The following is an 18,459-nucleotide window of genomic DNA, read 5'->3' as shown; positions in this document are numbered from 1 at the left end:
GACGCGGCCTCTGTGGAGGCTAGTAAGATCGTGCTTACAAGATGAGAAATGCTGCCTGACTATCGTGGCAGGTCAGGGAGTGTTAGATGAATTACAAGACAGCATGTCAGAAACAGAGCGGGGTAAGTGCTTAGGAGCTCAGAAAAAAAAAGGAAGCTCAGAAAGAAAAAGGGAAAGGCATGCCTAAGAAAACAGACCCTTCCAAAGACGTTCAGTCCACGGAAGTGGGAGGTAAGGGAAAGGACGCCCTGGGAGAGGGATGTAGGAAGGGAGAAGAGGCTTTAGAAAGGAAATCTCTTTATCTGGTAAAGGAACTGGAGGCTTTGGGGCTTGATAGCTCTGAGTCAGAGGAACTAAGTCCCTCCGAGGAAGAGGACTTAGATGAAAAAATAGCCCGCTATGAGGCAGAAAGATACCATCCAGATGGGCGGCCGCCGCCGCCTAATCAAGAACAAAAGGAGGGGGGGATTAGAAACCGCGAGGCTCCCCTGCCCACTGTGAATTCCCAGGCAGCACTTCCCACCATAGTCCCCTGTGCACCTCCGCCCTATGTGGACGGTTGCTGTTCGGACTCCTTCCTTTCAAAGGAAGATAAAAGAAAGATGTTACGGGCCTTCCCGGTGTTTGAAGCTGCAGAGGGAGGTCTTGTCCACGCACCAGTAGAATATACCTCTATTAAAGAACTTGCTGAATCAGTTCAGAAGTATGGGTTTGATGCCAATTTCACAGTCATGCAGCTCGAGAGATTTGCCGCTATGGCAATGACTCCGAGTGATTGGCAAAATACAGTAAAAGCTGCCCTCCCTAACATGGGACAATATATGGAGTGGAAAGCCTTGTGGCATGACGCTTCTCAGATGCAGGCAAAAGCCAATGCTAACGCGGAAGGCAATCAACGACAATGGACATTTGACCTGCTAACAGGGCAGGAACAGTTTGTTAATGATCAGACAAACTACGATTGGGGAGCATACAGCCAGATCTCCGCTGCTGCTATTAAGGCGTGGAAAGCCCTCTCAAAGAAGGGGGAGGCTGGGGGAAATTTAACGAAAATATTGCAAAACTCCCAAGAGTCATTCTCAGACTTTGTGGCTAGAATGACAGAAGTAGCAGGCAGAATTTTTGGAGACCCGGAGCGAGTTAAACCACTGATAGAACAACTGGTGTATGAAAATGCTTCTCCAGAATGCAAGGCAGTAATTACCCCTAGAAGAAGCAAAGGGTTGACAGATTGGATAAAAGTCTGCCGAGGACTTGGAGGTCCACTGACCAATGCTGGCCTCGCAGCAGCTATCTTGCAAAGCCAAAACCGCTCAAGTCCTGGCGGCCATAAAGTATGCTATAACTGTGGCAAACCAGGTCATTTGAAACTAGAGTGTCATGTTTCCATGCAAAAAAGAACCCCAGGGCTTTCTACCAAATGGAGGAAAGGTTATCACTGGGCTAATGAGTGTCGCTCAGTCAGAGATATTCAAGGAAAGCTTATTCAACATGATTCCCCACCATCGGGAAGAGATGAAGGTATTCCAAAAAACGGGTTTTCGGGCACCAGATCCCAGGGCACCCAAAAATATGGGACACAAGCCTGCAGCCGGGGGACACCTCTAGCTGCAGGACTACAAGGGGCTCAGCAGGATTGGACCTCCGTTCCACCTCCCAATTCTTACTAATGCCACATGTGGGCACGCAGCTTGTCTCAGTTGATTTCAAAGGTCCCCTGCCTGAGCGAAGTGTCAGCCTTATTCTAGGTCGTTCCTCCCTAACATTGAAAGGGCTCGTGGTTCACCCTGGAGTGATAGACCAAGATTATACAGGGGAACTTCAAGTTCTCTGTTCTTGTCCACAAGGCATATTTTCTATTTCCCCTGGGGATAGGATTGCTCAATTGGTTATTTTCCCAAGTTTGCATGATTGTTTCCCATCAACCAGGGTGCCTAGAGGCACCAATGGGCTTGGTTCTTCAGGAACTGACTTCGCTCACCTGGTAGTCGATCTTAAAAACTAGACCCACTTTACAATTAATGATAGAGGGGAAAAATTTTGTAGGAATTTTAGACACAGGAGCTGATAAAAGTATTATTTCCTCCAACTGGTGGCCTGAGGCATGGCCTGTTACACAATCATCCCACTCCTTACAGGGGTTGGGATATGAGGCCAGCCCTGCAGTCAGTTCACGCTCCTTGACTTGGCATACACCAGAGGGTCAGACAGGAAGCTTTATACGTTATGTGCTTCCTCTCCCTGTTAACCTCTGGGGAAGAGACATTTTGCAAGACTTGGGACTGACATTGACTAATGAGTATTCACAACAAGCCATAGAAATTATGAAAAGGATGGGATATAAGGAAGGAAAAGGCCTTGGCAGAAAAGAACAAGGAAGATTAAACCCAATCTCACAAGAAAGTAATACAGGAAGACAAGGTCTGGGTTTTCCCTAGTTGCCATTGAGGGCTCTATGCCCATACCCTGGCTTACGGAGGAGGCCGAGTGGATTCCTCAGTGGCCATTATCCTCTGAGAAATTGGAGGCCACTACCAAATTAATTGAAGAGCAAGTTTAAAATGGCCATTTAGAACCTTCTACTTCCCCTTGAAATACGCCTATTTTTGTCATAAAAAAGAAATCAGGAAAATGGAGACTTCTCCATGATTTAAGAGCCATTAATGCACAGATGCGATTGTTTGGTTCGGTGCAAAGAGGTTTACCCTTGCTTTATGCCTTACCCAGACAATGGAGGATAATAATGTGTTGGCATTTTGTTAGATGCTTTTAGATTCATTTCTGAAAAAAATTCATGTATCCATATATATTACATACATCGACAATATGAAATTTTAAATGTTCATTTTTTAGAATAGGAAAATAGATTTATCCAGTCAGCCCCAGAGATATACATAAGAGTTTTATTTTAGAGACTGAGCAGGTTGTCTTTGGAAATATATATTATAGGATATATGCATATGGATATATGCATATGCATATTTGTTTGTAATAACAGTTAATGAAAAAGGGGGCATGAATTTAAAGGAGAGAAAAGATGACTATATGACAAGGTTTAAAGGGAGAAAAAGATAATCTAAAAAAAAGAAAAGAAAATAAATCAGAAAAAATGTACCATAACACTTGATTGAAAATACTCATTTGTTTCTTATTCTCATGAGCAATTTTATTCTATAATTCTCTTCCTTAAACATCAAAATATATCAAATTATATCAAATTGTACTTAGTTCAATAATATCCTAGTGGTATTACATCTTTCTTCATGTCTCATGTTGTCTTTGAGAACCAGGTCACATGAAATTCATGTTAATTTGCTGTGTAGACAGACACTCACACTTCTGACATACCTGTGAGAAGGTACTACTCTGTAAATTTTCTGGCAGTAATGCCCATTATTTTAAAACAGCATTCTTTTCATTCATCATAGAGAGAATGTATCTTATTCATCTAATTATGTTTTTACTTTTTAACATAATATAATTAAATCATTTGCTTCTTCCTTTTTCTCCTGACAAACCTTTCTATATACACCCTTTTGCATTCTTTCAAGTATATGGACTCTTTATCGCTATATTGTTGTTACATACACATGTGTGTGTATATATATATGCATATATATATGCAAACATATACATACACACATGCACATATATATATATGTATATATATGTAGATGTAGATGTAGAGATAGAGATAGAGATAGATAGATAGATAGAGAGAGAGAGAGAGAGAGAGAGAGAGAGAGAGAGATGGAGATAGAGATAGAGATAGAGATATTTGATAAATAAGTATGTCCTTCCCTGGACAAAATTATTGCTCCTGCTCCAGCAATTTTTAGTAGCCTATAGTTTTCTTCAAAATGCTGGAGCTGAATGAGCTTTTCCATGTCTATTTTGACATTGCCATTTGCACAATTTTTGTTGAGCACATATTTAGCCAGTCATGTTGGTGAGACATTATGGGTATATTTTCTGAAATTACTTACCAGCTGTACAACGAATGTTCTGATCTAGTTGTATTGGACATATGTTCCTGACCCACCATTGCTTACATATACCCCTGATGGGACAAGCTGCCTTGCCTCAAGTTTTAGACCTTGTGGAACAGAGAATCAAAAAGAGACGTTATAATGACTCTTGTATTTTTCTTAATGTGACCAGTTATTTGGACTCAATTATGTATTGGTCTAGAAATCATTCCAGTATTGACAATAACATTCTTCATTTGGAAGTCTGGTTTCAGGACATTTTCAGAGAGATATTTGGAAATTAGCTGCAGTTCTCTTCTGGCGCTTATAATATATCAACCCCCCCCCTTAAGCAATGTTTTCTGAGCCTTAGAGGCAAATGTAGACATATTCATTGTAAAAAGGTTTAACATCTTTGTACTTTGAGTAGTTATAATTTCTTTAATGATCTCTATCTGTGGCAAAGAGAAATATATTTAATTGGGATAAATTGGTCTTTGGGTATAAGGACAAATGTTTATAGGATATTGTTAAGGATTCAGTGACTTATTAAATTAATAGTTGTGTATTTTCCTCCAATAACATAGCTACATTAGTACTAAGTAATTATTTAAGATATATATATATATCTTAAATTTTTATGGTAATACCATCAGAAGTTCTGTTTTTGTAAAATACTATTTTAGCTGTCCTAGGATTTTTGTTTTTCTGTTCAAAGTGAGTATATTTCTTTCAATGTCTGTAAAGAGTTGATTTGGAATTTTGATGGGAATTGTGTTGAATCTGTACATGGGAAACCTTTCCATACTTCAGTATCTTTGACTTCTTTCCTCAAGATTCGAAGGTTTTGCCATACATGTCTTTTAATTGCTTGGTTACATTTGTACCAAGGAGAGTGCAGAGGGAAACATGTGTCAGGTATACCAAATAAATAAATGAACAAATTTTTAAAAAATAAAATATTAGAGATCAATAAATAATTCCAAATTGTAAAGAGTAATGAATTTTAAGTTTATATAATTTAAAACTTGCATTATGAAGTTGAATTAGAACTATAATGAATGGCAGTCAATGATTTGAGAGAATAACTATTTGTATGTTAACATTGAATAAATAAATGAGGAGCTGTTAATCTATAGAATATGGAATCACAAAAGCAAATATCAATCCACAGTTTGACCATATATGGACTTCCAGAATGACTTACCAAACACAAATGTAAAGTCATTAAGCATTCTTATTTATTCATGATTTAATGCATGTTAAGTTTGAATTACTCTCTTTTGAGGCTTTCATATGCAAACATTAAGGTATATCTTACTCTCTTCCTAAATAGCTCTTTCTCTCTCTTTTTCCTCCAACAATTTATTTGCTTTTAATTCTTTATACATCCCAATCACAGACTTCTCCCTCCAGTCTTCCCAGTCCCACCTTTATAAATCCATACTTCCATTGCTCTCTCTCCCTTCTCCTCAAGAGAGCCCTGTCAGGAGCCATCATAGGATAAGCTAATAACTAGCAGGTGGTTTTCCTAAGGTGACTGCCTTAGATTAAAATCTACAATAGAACTCCAGTAGACAAGGCCCAGGAGAAAATCATTTTTAGGAAATATTCCTGCTATTAGTAAGCTTTTTCTGTTATTATTAAACAATCACTAGTTATTAACCCATCCTTTTGAGCAGATTTTTGGAATCTATGAAGTTATCCATAATTTTCAGGATAATCATATTTTAATCCACAGACCGAGAGAAATTCAGTAATAAGGAGGTCCCAGGAGAGGGTGGTGCGTTAATCTCACTTGGAAGGGGAAACTAAATAATCATTGGATTAGAGAGAGGAAACTGGGCAAGAAATGAGGTGAGGAGGAGAACAAGGATGGTTATCAGGTGTGGGGGGTGAGGAGGGCAGAAGAGGACTGGGAGTGTGAATGGAAATCAATGGAATTAGGATCTAGCTGGAAGAAAATCTAGGATGGAAAGGATCTAGAATGGAAAGAACTGAGCTGGAAGGACCTAGAATGGAAATTCCTGGATCTAGCTGGAGGCATAGGACATGGGAGGATATGGGGGATGGGGAGTCTATGGGGTTGACTTTAAGTGAGATGCCTATCAGCGGAATAACCATATTATAATCCATTTATCAGTTGTTGACCTTAGATTCTGAGCCATTGGGGTTCTGCTCAAGAAGTTGTCTCCTGGACCAATGCATTCAAACGTATTCTTCTTTATCTTTTCTATCAGATTTATTGTATCTTGGTTTATGTTGGTGTCTTTGTTACACCTAGTCTTGAGTTTTGTGCAGGGTGATAAATATGAATGTTTTTGCATTCTTCTACATGTTGACATCCAGTTCAACCAGTATCATTTCTTGAAGAAGCTTTTCCCCCCACTGCAATGTTTTGGTTTCTTTGTCAAAAATCAAGGGGGCATAAGTGTATATGTTTGTTTTAGGGTCATCAATTCAATTCTGTTGATCATCTTCTCTGTTTATATACTAATAACATGCAGTTTGTATTATTATTGCTGTAGTATAATATGATATCAGTGACCACAATATAGCCAGTAGGTCTTTTATTATACAGAAATCCTTTTAGCCATCTTGATTTTTTCTTCCATATCAAGTTGAAAATTGTTCTTTCACAGACTATAAGGAATTGTGTTGGAACTTTGATGGAAATGCCAGTAATAGTGTATATTGATTTTAGTAAGATGGCCATCTACACTATGTTAATCCTACCAATCCATGAGCATAGAAGATCTTTCCATCTTCTGATATCTTCCTTAATTTATTTCCTTGAACTCTTGAAAGTTTTTTTTGTTTGTTTGTTTTGTTTTACTGTTCTATTTTTTATTGGTTATTTTTTTTAATTTACATTTCAAATGTTATCCCCTTTCCCAGCCCCTCCCTCTGAAACCCTCTATCTCATCCCCCCCCCCTGCTTCTATGAGGGTATTTCCCCAATCACCCACCTACTCCAGCCTCCCCAACCTAGCATTCTCCTTCACTGAGCCACCAAGCCTTCACAGGACCAAGGGTCTCTCCTCCCAATGATGCTCAACAAGGCCATGCTCTGCTATAATTGCAACTGGAGCCATGGGTATATCTATGTGTGCTCTTTAGTTGGTGGTTTAGTCCCTGGGAGTTCTAAGGGGTCTGGTTGGTTAATATTATTGTTCTTCCTATGAGGTTGCAAACCACTTCAGCTCCTTCAGTCCTTTCTCTAACTCCTTCATTGAGGCTTCCATTGGAATCCCTGTGCACAGTCCAATGGTTGGCTGCAAACATCTGACTCTGTATATGTCAGGCTCTAGCAGAACTTCTCAGGAGACAGCTATATTAAGCTCCTGTTAGCATATACTTCTTGACATCCACAAGAGTGTCTGGGTTTGGTGACTGTTTTGTTTTTAATACTTGCTTTATTTAGGATATGATGACATTTTATACTTTTTCTTGTTTAGTACTTTTACTAAGTAATGCTTCCTTCTCCCTTCCTTCCTCCCTCCCTCCCTCCCTTTCTCCCTCCCTCCCTCTCTTCCTTCCTTCCTTCCTTCCATCCTTCCTTCCTTTCCATACTTATTTTTACATTTATTTACATTCCTATTTCTACCTGTCTCTTTATTATCACCACCTCATAGAGTCCCTTCCCATTCTCCCACCACTCTGAGAAGATAGGAGCCCTGGATATCCCCCAACCCTTGGGGATAAAGGAGCTGCAGGATTGGGCACATTTTCTCCTACTGAGGGCAGACAAAGAAGTCCTTTGTGATATATGTGCTAGGAGCCTAGGTCCAGCCACTGTATGATCTTGGTTTGGTGGCTTAGGCTCTGAGAGCTTCCAGCAGTCTAGGTTAGTTGAAACTGTTGGTATTTCTGTGGTGTTCCTATCCCCTACAGGGCCTTTAATCATTTCCCTAACTCTTCTAGAAATGTCCTTAACTTCAATACAATGTTTTGATGTGGGTATCTGCATCTGTTTGAGTCAGCTGCTAGGTAAAGTCTCTCAGACAAGAGTTATGCTAGGCTGCTGTCCAGCATAATAGAGTACTATGAATAGTATCAGGGATTGATGCTTGCCTATTGGAATGGTTGACCATTCCTTCCATCTTTCCTTCATCTGGGTTCCTGCATTTCTTTTAGACAAGACAAAATTTGGGTCAGCAGCACTGAGGGTGGGTTTGTGTCTTTATCCACCATTGGGGGGTCATGCCTGGCTATAGGAGATGGCCTCCTCAGGTTCAATATCCTCATTGTTAGGCATCAAGGCTAAGGTTACCTGCATTGACTCCTGGCACTGGCCCTTCCCAGGTCTCAGGACTTTCTAGAGACTTCCCCCATACCTCCTTAACCCACCCCCAGCAGCTTCAAACTTTCATTCATTTTCCTGGTCCTCTGAGCTTCTCTCCTGTCTCTCCCCACAGCAGATCCTGCCCCCTATTTTGCTGCTCTTTGACTCTCCCACCAAAGTCCCTCTTTCCCTTTGTCTCTCATGACTTTTTCCTTTTCTATGATAAATGAGATTCAAGCATCATCATTTGGCCCTTCCCTCTGGTTTAAATTATTTGGATCTGTGTGTATGGTGTATCAGGGGTATTCTGTACTTTATAGCTAAGATCCACTTATCAGTGAGTACATACCAGATATGTCTTTTGGGGCCTGGATTACCTCAATCAGGATGATATTTTCTAGTGCCATCCATTTGCTAGCAAAATCCATGCTATCCTTGTTTTTAATAGCTGAATAGTATTCCACTGGGCAAAAGAACCACAGTTTCTGTATTCATTCCTTGGTTGGGGAATATCTGGGTTGTTTCTAGTTTCTGACTATAATGAACAAAGCTGATATGAAAATAGTGAAACACGTGTTGTTGTGGTATAGTGGAATATTTTTTGGGTATATGCCTAGGAACAGTATAATTGGGTCTTCATTTCCAGAGTGATTGTACAAGATTGCAATCCCACCACCAAAGGCAGTGTGTTCTCCTTTCCCCCAATCCTGGACAGCATGAACTGTCCCATTAGTTTATGATCATAGCCATTTTATTGGTGCAAGATGGATTCTCCAAATATTTCCCTGATAATTAAGGTTGTTGAACATTTCCTTAAATAATTCTTGACTATTCCAGATTCCTCAGTTGAAAATTTTCTCTTTAGCTCTGTACTCCATTTTTTTAGTTGGATTATTTGATTGGTGGCTTTGTCTCTGAGAACTCCCAGGGTTTCAGGTTAGTTGACATTGTTGCTCTTCCTTTGGGATTGCCATACCCTTCAGCTCTTTCAATCCTTGACGTAACTCTTCCATAGAGGTCCCGGACCTCAGCCCAATTGTTGACAGCACATATTTGCATCTGCCTCAGTTAGATGCTAGTTGAGCTTCTCAGAAGACAGCCATATTAGGCTCCTGTTTTCAAGTACAACATAATATCACTAATAGTGTCAGGGTTTGTTGCCTGTCCATGGGATGGATCTAAAGTTTGGCTGGTCACTGGCCCTTTAGTGTCTGCTCCATTTTTCTCCTGATATTTCTTTTAGAAGGGAACAACTCTGGGTCAAAATTTTTGAAGAGTGCTTGGTGTCTCCATCCCTTTGCTGGAGTTGGTCAATTCAAGAGTTTATCTCTCCACAACTGAGCCTTTCTGCTAAGGTCAGCCACATTGAATCCTGGAAGCCTCTCATATCTCAGGTCTCTGGGACTTTCTAGGTGTTCCTCCATCTCCCAACTGAAACCCCATGTAGCTGCATATGTCCTTCCATTCTCCTGGCTCTCTGGGCTTCTCTTCTGTCTCCTCCCATACCTGATTTCTACTAGACGTTCAAAGACGTAATACCACTACTCCTCAAACTAGCCCCAAAAAATAGAAAAATAAAAGAAACACAACCTAATTTATTCTATGAAGCCACAGTTACTCTGATACCTAAACTACATAAGACCTAACAAAGAAAGAGAATCTTAGACCTATTTTGCTTCTGAATATTGATGCAAAAATACTCAGTAAAATTCTCTCAAACTGAATCCAAGAACACATCAAAAACATCATTCACCAGATCAAGTAGGCTTCATCCCAAGAATGCAGGGGATAGTTCCATATTATGAGAATCCATCAACGTAATCCATTATATAATCAAAGTAAAAGAAAAAAACCTCACATGATTATCTGTTTAGATGCTGAAAAATCCTTTGACAAAATCTAACATCTTTCATTTCAGATGTCTTGGAAAGACCAGGAATTCAAGGCACATAACTAAACATAATAAAAGCAATGTATACCAAACCATCAGCCAAATGATATTTTTAACTTCCTAATTTTTTTATTGTTATGTCTTCCTTTCCATTTCTGATTTTGTTGATTTACATACTGACTGTGCCTTTTTGGAAGCTTGTCTAAGGGTTTGTCTATCTTTTTTAATTTTCTTCAAAAAAATGCTTGGTTTTGTTAATTCTGGTGGACTTTCTCAAAGAATAAGCTGTTAGTTTTGTTGATTCTCTGTATTCTTTTTGTTTCTAATTGATTGAATTCTGCCCTGAGGTTGACTATTTTCTGATGCCTACTCCTCTTGGTTGTATTTGCCTCTTTTTGGTCTAGAGTTTTCAGTTTTGCTGTTAAGTTGCTAGTATGAGAACTCTACATGTTCTTTATGAAGGCACTTAGTGCTATGAATGTTCCTTTTGGCCAGTGTTCCATAAATTTCCATATGTTGTGCCTTTATTTTTATTGAATTCTAGAAAGTCTCAATATCTTTATTTCTTCTTTGACCAAGTAGTCATCAATTAGAGAGTTGTTCCATTTCAAAGAATTGTAGACTTCATGTTGTTTCTGTTTTTGTTGAAGTCCAACTTTAATCCATGGTGATCTAACAAGATACAAGTTGTTATTTCAATATTCCTTTATCTCTTGAGGCTTGCATTTTGACTGAGTATGGTCAATCTTGGAAAAGGTTCCATGAAAAGATATACTGAGAAAATACTGAGGATACTGAGAAGAAGATACATTATTTTGTATTTGTCAGAAATGTTTTGTAGAAACTTATTAGGTCCATTTGATTAATAACATCTGTTAGTTTCATTATTTCTCTGATTAATTTCTGATTTCATGACCTGTCCATTTGTAAAAGTGGAGTGGCAAAGCCTCCCACTATTAATGTGTGGGAATTGAAATGAGGTTTAAACTTCAGTAATTTTAATTTTCAAATGCAGGTGCCCTTTCATTTGGAGCATAGGAGAAGAGGAGGGTGTTGGAGAGGAATTATGGGAGGGAGTGACTCGGAATGGGGGTAGTGATCAGGAGGTAAAGTAAATAAAATTTAAAAATCAGGTCTGACATTCAGGTCCTAAATATATTTGGTTTCACATTTTATTAATGGTGAAATATGAAGATTTAGTTTTATCTAAGAGTACAGTTTTATGACCCTGAGGGACTGAGAGTGGGAGATCTGGTCCATCCCTTTGCAGGTTATAGCACTCAGCTGAGGTTTTCCTGCCCCCTCACCTGGGTAGACTGCAGAGCTGGTCCCAGTGTCCTGACAAGGAGATCACAGTCATGCTGACCAACTCAGGTACCATCCAGTTCTAGATCCAGGCACTGAATTTATCATATCTATGAAATGCTAGAGCCCGTGAAGAGAATGGTCCTCTTGATTCCAAAGCTGAAAGATCTCCATGACACAGGGAAACAACAGGATATCTAAGAGTCCCAGTAAGGATCTAGTACTACATAATGTAGCAGAAGCCAAAGAACTCAAACCAGGTGAACATTTGCAAGAAAAACATTTTGGGAAGAACTGTATACTGTGAACCATACCAAGACATAGTATAGCTGTCATGGTAAGATGTTTTTGTTTGTTTGTCTCCCTGAGGGAGAGGTTACAAGGACAGAGGGATAATGTGGAGAGAAAGGGAGATTAGAGAACATGATTAAATGTACAAGTAATCAGTAAAACATTTCAAAATATAAAATAAAATACTAAAAAAGAGGGAAAAGAAAAAAAGCAAAAGAGCATAGTTTTAACACATTAAAAAATTTAGGTGGTATTCAAATTATTCAAGTGTTTAAAAAACATATCTTTGTGCATGGAGCATGTCGGAATTGCTATAGTTAAATAGAACTGAGATGAAAGTAAAGAACAAAGATTTATTAACTTTAATGTATTGACTGGAACAAATAGCAAAAAGATAAATCATGCTACCACTTGGTTTCTAGAATACTGACTGAAAAAAGCAGAGAAGATGATAAGTGGAATTTTGATCAAAAGTAACTGTAAATGTATCTTTTATGTGTCGGACATAATTGTGTAATTGTTGTCTCTGGGGCTTCCTGCTTCCATCTTGTAACCTAGGCCTAGTCCTGGACACTTCTAGATTTTGCACAATCTAATCTAGGCCTAGAATGTTTAGAGCCTCTGAAATTCACTGCTGAATAAGCAGTCCTTTTCTTGCTTTTTTTTTTTTTTTTAACTCTAGCTAGCTGTTTTCCCTAAGGTCTTCTGGCTCAAAGTCCTCTCCAAGATGACTGATTCAATCTGTCTTCTCCCTTAGCCTCTCCTGAATTGCTCTTGCTTGGCCTCATAGTAACTTTGGTAACATGTTCTAATCTTCTGGATGCTTTTCATTCTCTCTTCACCAGTATCTAGACTGTTCTTCCTCTCCAACTTGTCTTTTTATAACTGTCTAGGTAAGACTGCCTCTCATTTCTCTCTCTGCACTGCCCCTGAGGTAGCTTCCCTTTCATTTCTCTTTTCGTGAGTTGGGCATATCTTATTCTATCAAAATTTTCCCTGACCAGGCCTACCACTCAATTAGACATCACTTTCAAACATGAGTGCTTTCTTTTTCTATATTTTATTTATTTACAAAACAGCTGTTGCCCCATCCAGGTCCTCCTTCCCATAATTGCTCATCACATTCTTCCTCCTCTATCTTTGAGAGGATTTTCCTCCAACACTAGACTAAAAACAAGGACATCATGCATTTTACAGGCAAATGAATGAAATTCGAAAATATATTCCCAAGTGAGGTAACCCAGACTAAAATGTATATATATGATATGTGCTCACTTATAAGTGGATATTAGCCAAAAAGTACAGGATATCCAGGATACAACCCACAGAATTAAGAACTTCAACAAGCAGAAAGGCCAAGTGCAGATGCCTTATTCCTACTTAGTAGGAGGAAGAAAATAATCATGAGAGGCAGAGGGATGGTGGGATTTGGGTGGGAAATGGGAAGGGGAGATGAAAAGGAGAACAGGATCAGGTATGGGGTAGGGGGGCCATGAGAGAAGCCCAGAGGGCCAACAGAATGAATGGAAATATGCAGCCTCAGAAGGTGGGAGATGGGAAGACCCTCTAGAAATTACCAGAGACTTGTGAGGTGAGAGACTCTTAGCAATCAATGGGAGTGACCTTAGATGAAATTCCCAAAAATGGAGAGAGGGAACTCAAAGAATCTACTTCCAGTAGAAAGACAGGGCCTCAAGAGGAGGAATTGTATTACCAACCCATAGTCAAAATCTCTGACCCGGAAGTGTTCATGTCTAAAAGAACTGCAGGGTGCCTCCTTCTACAAACTAAGTTTACCTTCATTGTTTGACCTTCAAGGAAGCCCTAATACCAATTCTCTTCAAACTATTCCACAAAATAGAAACAGAAGGAACACTACTCAATTCGTTCTATGAAGCTACAATTACACACATACCCAAACCCCACAAGGACCCAACAAAGAAAGAGAACTTCAGAACAATCTCCCTTATGAACATCGATGCAAAAATACTCAATAAAATTCTAGCAACTGAATCCAAGACCACATCAAAACAATCATCCATCATGATCAAGTAGGTTTTATCCCAGGAATGCAGGGAAGGTTCAATATTCAGAAATCCATCAATGTAATCCACTATATAAACAAACTTAAAGAAAAGAAGCACATGATCATCTCACTAGATGCTGAGAAAGCATTTGACAAAATTCAACATCCCCTCATGATAAAAGTCTTGGAAATATCAGGAATTCAAGGCCCCTACCTAAACATAGTAAAAGCAATTTACAGCAAACCAGTAGCCAACATCAAGCTAAATGGAAAGAAACTTGAAGCAATCCCACTAAGATCAGGGACTAGACAAGGCTGCCCACTCTCCCCCTACCTATTCAATATAGTACTGGAAGTCCTAGCCAGAGCAATTAGACAACAAACAGAAGTCAAAGGGATACAAATAGGAATGGAAAAAGTCAAAATCTCACTATTTGCAGATGATATGACAGTATACTTAAGTGACCCCCAAACTTCCACCAGAGAACTCCTAAACCTGATAAACAATTTCAGCAAAGTGGCTGGTTACAAAATCAACTCAAACAAATCAGTAGCCTTCCTCTACATGAAAGATAAACAGACTGAAAAAGAAATTAGGGAAATGACACCTTTCACAATAGTTGCAAATAATATAAAATACCTTGGTGTGAATCTAACCAAGCAAGTGAAAGACCTGTATGACAAGAACTTCAAGTCCCTGAAGAAAGAAATCGAAGAAGATCTCAGAAGATGGAAAGATCTCCCATGCTTATGGATTGGCAGGATTAATATAATAAAAATGGCCATCTTACCAAAAGCAATCTACAGATTCAATGCAATCCCCATTAAAATCCCAACTCACTTCTTCACAGAGTTAGAAAAGGAAATTCTCAAATTCATATGGAATAACAAAAAACCCAGGATAGCGAAAACTATTCTCAACAATAAAAGAACTTCTGGAGGAATCACCATCCCTGACCTCAAGCTGTACTACAGAGCAATAGTGATAAAAACTACCTGATATTAGTACAGAGACAGGCAGGAAGATCAATGGAATAGAATTGAAGACCCAGAAATGAACCCACACACCTATGGTCACTTGATCTTTGACAAAGGAGCTAAACTGTCCAGTGGAAAAAGGACAGCATTTTTAAAAAATGGTGCTGGTTCAACTGGAAGACAACATGTAGAAGAATGAAAATTGATCCATTCTTATCCCCTTGTACAAAGCTCAAGTCTAAGTGGATAAAAGACCTCCACGTAAAGCCAGATACTCTGAAACTAATAGAAGAGAAGGTGGGGAAGAGCCTCGAATACTTGGGCACAGGGGAAAAGTTCCTGAACAGAACTCCAAAGGCATATGCTCTAAGATCAAGAATTAACAAATGGGACTTCTTAAAATTGCAAAGTTTCTGTAAGGCAAAGGACACTGTCAATAGGACAAAACGACAACCAACAAATTGGGAAAAGATCTTTACCAATCCTACATCTGATAGAGGGCTAATATCCAATATATACAAAGAACTCAAGAAAGTAGACACCAGACAACCAAATTACCCTATTAAAAAATGGGGTATAGAGCTTAACAAAGAATTTTCTTTTTTTTTTTATTGGATGTTTTATTTACATTTCCTATGTTGTCCCCTTACCCCATCCCCCACCCACCCCGGAACCCCAAATCCCCTCACCCCTCCTCCTTCTTCTCTGTGGATGTAACCTCTATCTATTCCCCCCCCACTCCCACCTCCCCACCCTCAAAATTCCCACCCCCTGGGGCATCCAGCCTTCATGAGGTCAAGGTTCTCTTCTTCCACCTATGCCCAGCAGGGCCATAACAAAGAATTTTCAATGGAAGAAATTCGAATGGCTGAGAAGCACCTAAAGAAATGTTCAGCATCCTTAGTCATCAGGGAAATGCAAATCAAAACAACCCTGAGATTCCATCTCACACCTGTGAGAATGGCTAAGATTAAAAACTCAGGTGATAGTAGATGCTGGTGAGGGTGTGGAGAAAGAGGAACACTCCTCCATTGTTGGTGGGACTGCAAGATGGTGCAACCACTTTGGAAATCAGTGTGGTGGTTCCTCAGAAAATTGGACATAGCATTACCTGAGAATCCAGCTATATCACTCCTAGGCATATACCCAGAAGATGCTCAAACATATAACAAGGACATATGCTCAACTATGTTCATAGCAGCCTTATTTATAATAGCCAGGAGCTGGAAAGAACCCAGATGTCCTTCAACTGAGGAATGGATTAAAAAAATGTGGTATATTTACACAATGGAATATTACTCAGCAATTAAAAACAATGAATTCGAGGGGTTCCTAGGTAAATGGATGGAACTAGAAATTATCATCTTGAGTGAGGTAAGCCAATCACAAAAGAACATACATGGTATTCACTCACTGATTATTGGATATTAGCCCAGAACCTTGAAATGCCCAAGATGCAACTCACAGGCCACATGAAGCTCATAAAGAAGGAAGACCAAGTGGGGGTGATTTGGTCCTTCTTAGAAGGGGCAACAAAATACTCAAGGGAGCAAATATGTAGAGAAAGTGAGGGACAGAAACTGAAGGAGGGGCTGTCTGAAGACCACTCCACCTGAGTATCTATCCCATGTGCAGTCACCAAAGGTAGATGCTGTTGTGGAAGTCAGGAAGTGCATGCTGATAAGAGCCTGATATGGATGTCTCCTCAGAGGTCTTCAAGAGTCTGACATATTCAGAGGCAGATGCTCACAACTAGCCATTGAACTGATCATGGGGTTCTCAATGGAGGAGTTAGAGTGAAGACTGGAGGAGCTAAAAGGATTTGTGGCACCATGAGGAGAACAACAGTACCAACCAACCAGAGCTCCCAGGGTCTAAACCACCAGCCTGGGAGCACTTAGGGAGGGATCCAGGGCTTTAGCTGAATATTTAAGAGTGGAGGGCCCTGCTGGGCATAGGTGGAAGAAGAAAACCTTGACCTCATGAAGGCTGGATGCCCCAGGGGGTGGGAATTTTGAGGGTGGGGAGGTGGGAGTGGGGGGGTAGATAGAGGTTACATCCACAGAGAAGAAGGAGGAGGGGTGAGGGGATTTGGGGTTCCGGGGTGGGTGGGGGATGGGGTAAGGGGACAACATATGAAATGTAAAAAAAAAATCCAATAAAATAAATTAAAAATAATAATAATTTCAATCTACAAGAAAAAAAAAAGAGCATATCTGTATTTCACCCAAAGGGATTAAAGATGTGTGCTAAGGGCTGAGTCATACAACAACTAGAAACAGATTTTCTCAGTAAATAACACAATCTCAATGTTCAGAGTTTAATCAAATTTCCTGCAAAAAGTGACACTGAGTCTGTATTCTTCATGAATGAATTTGCTAAACATTTAAAATAAATGATAATAAATAAAATCATTTTTTCCTTATTCATCATTTCTTTTCTTGATAACTACTACACTTATTTGTTTGAGAACAGGTACATAGTCATAAAAAAAAATCCTTGATTAAATCATCCCCTCCCTGACCAATACAACCAAACATGAACACCCCAATGGAAGAGCTAGGGGAAGGACTGAAGAAGCTGAAGGAGATTGTAACTCCATAAGAAGAACAATATCAAATAACTGGACCACCCAGAGCACCCAAGGACTAAACTACCAACAAAAAAAAATATACATGGAGGGATCCAGGACTCCAGATACATAGGAGAGGATGGCCTTATTTGACATCAATGGGAGGTGGAGGAAGAATTGATGCCCCAGCTTAGGGGAATGCTAGAGGTGTGAGGTGGGAGTGGGTTAATGTGTGGGGAAGCATCATAAAAGAGGCAAAGGGGAAGTGGGAAGGAAGGATAGGAGATGGTAAAGGAGTAACCAGGAAGGGGAATATCATTTGAAATGTAAACAAATAAAATGATTAATGAAAACATCTTCCCCTCCAAAAATTTAAAAAGAAAAGTGTATTTTGATACACTGTTACTCAATGCTAAACAAAAGAACTCTAGTATACTTAAGTATGATAAGATAGGGATATCAATTTTATTTATGAAGTAGGAAAATTCTCATGTCACATACCTTAGTATTAAAATAATAGTGGTTTGGCTTTAAATACATTACTTTCTATAAAATGACCTTTTGTCATCAATGATGGCTTAGTGCTGTGTTTTTATAAAATTAAATAACTATAAGAACAAGAATAATGAACAAGAATGGTTAAATGGGGGCAGAGATTATGTTGACCAGGTAGAAGAAAATCTTTGGAAAAAAAAACACACACACATGGAAACTCACCACTATAGACTCTCCCTAAAGCATTAAATATACATATTGTATCAGTGTGTTTACTTTAGGTCCATGTAGATTTATTCCTGTTTTGTTTCTTTTATAGCACACTGGAATTTATACCTTTGAATAATGAATTTAAAAATCTATAGATACCCTATTATAGTGGCTTACATTTTAATTCTATCACTCAGGAGGCAGAGGTGGGCAGATCTCTATGAGTTGGAGGAGTGCCTTATCTAAAAAAGTGATTTCTAGAGCAGTCAGGGATATATGTACATATATATGTATATGTATATATGTATATATATATATATGTGTGTGTGTGTATATATATATATATGTGTGTGTGTGTATTCTCTCATCTCAACAAACAAATAACTGCAAGAGAAAGAAAGAAAGAAAGAAAGAAAGAAAGAAAGAAAGAAAGAAAGA

This window comes from Grammomys surdaster, unplaced genomic scaffold (genome assembly GCF_004785775.1).
Source record: "Grammomys surdaster isolate TR1022 unplaced genomic scaffold, NIH_TR_1.0 350, whole genome shotgun sequence".
Taxonomy (NCBI): domain Eukaryota; kingdom Metazoa; phylum Chordata; class Mammalia; order Rodentia; family Muridae; genus Grammomys; species Grammomys surdaster.
The sequence above is the reverse complement of the archived record's forward strand: the minus strand, read 5'-3'. Positions refer to the sequence as shown.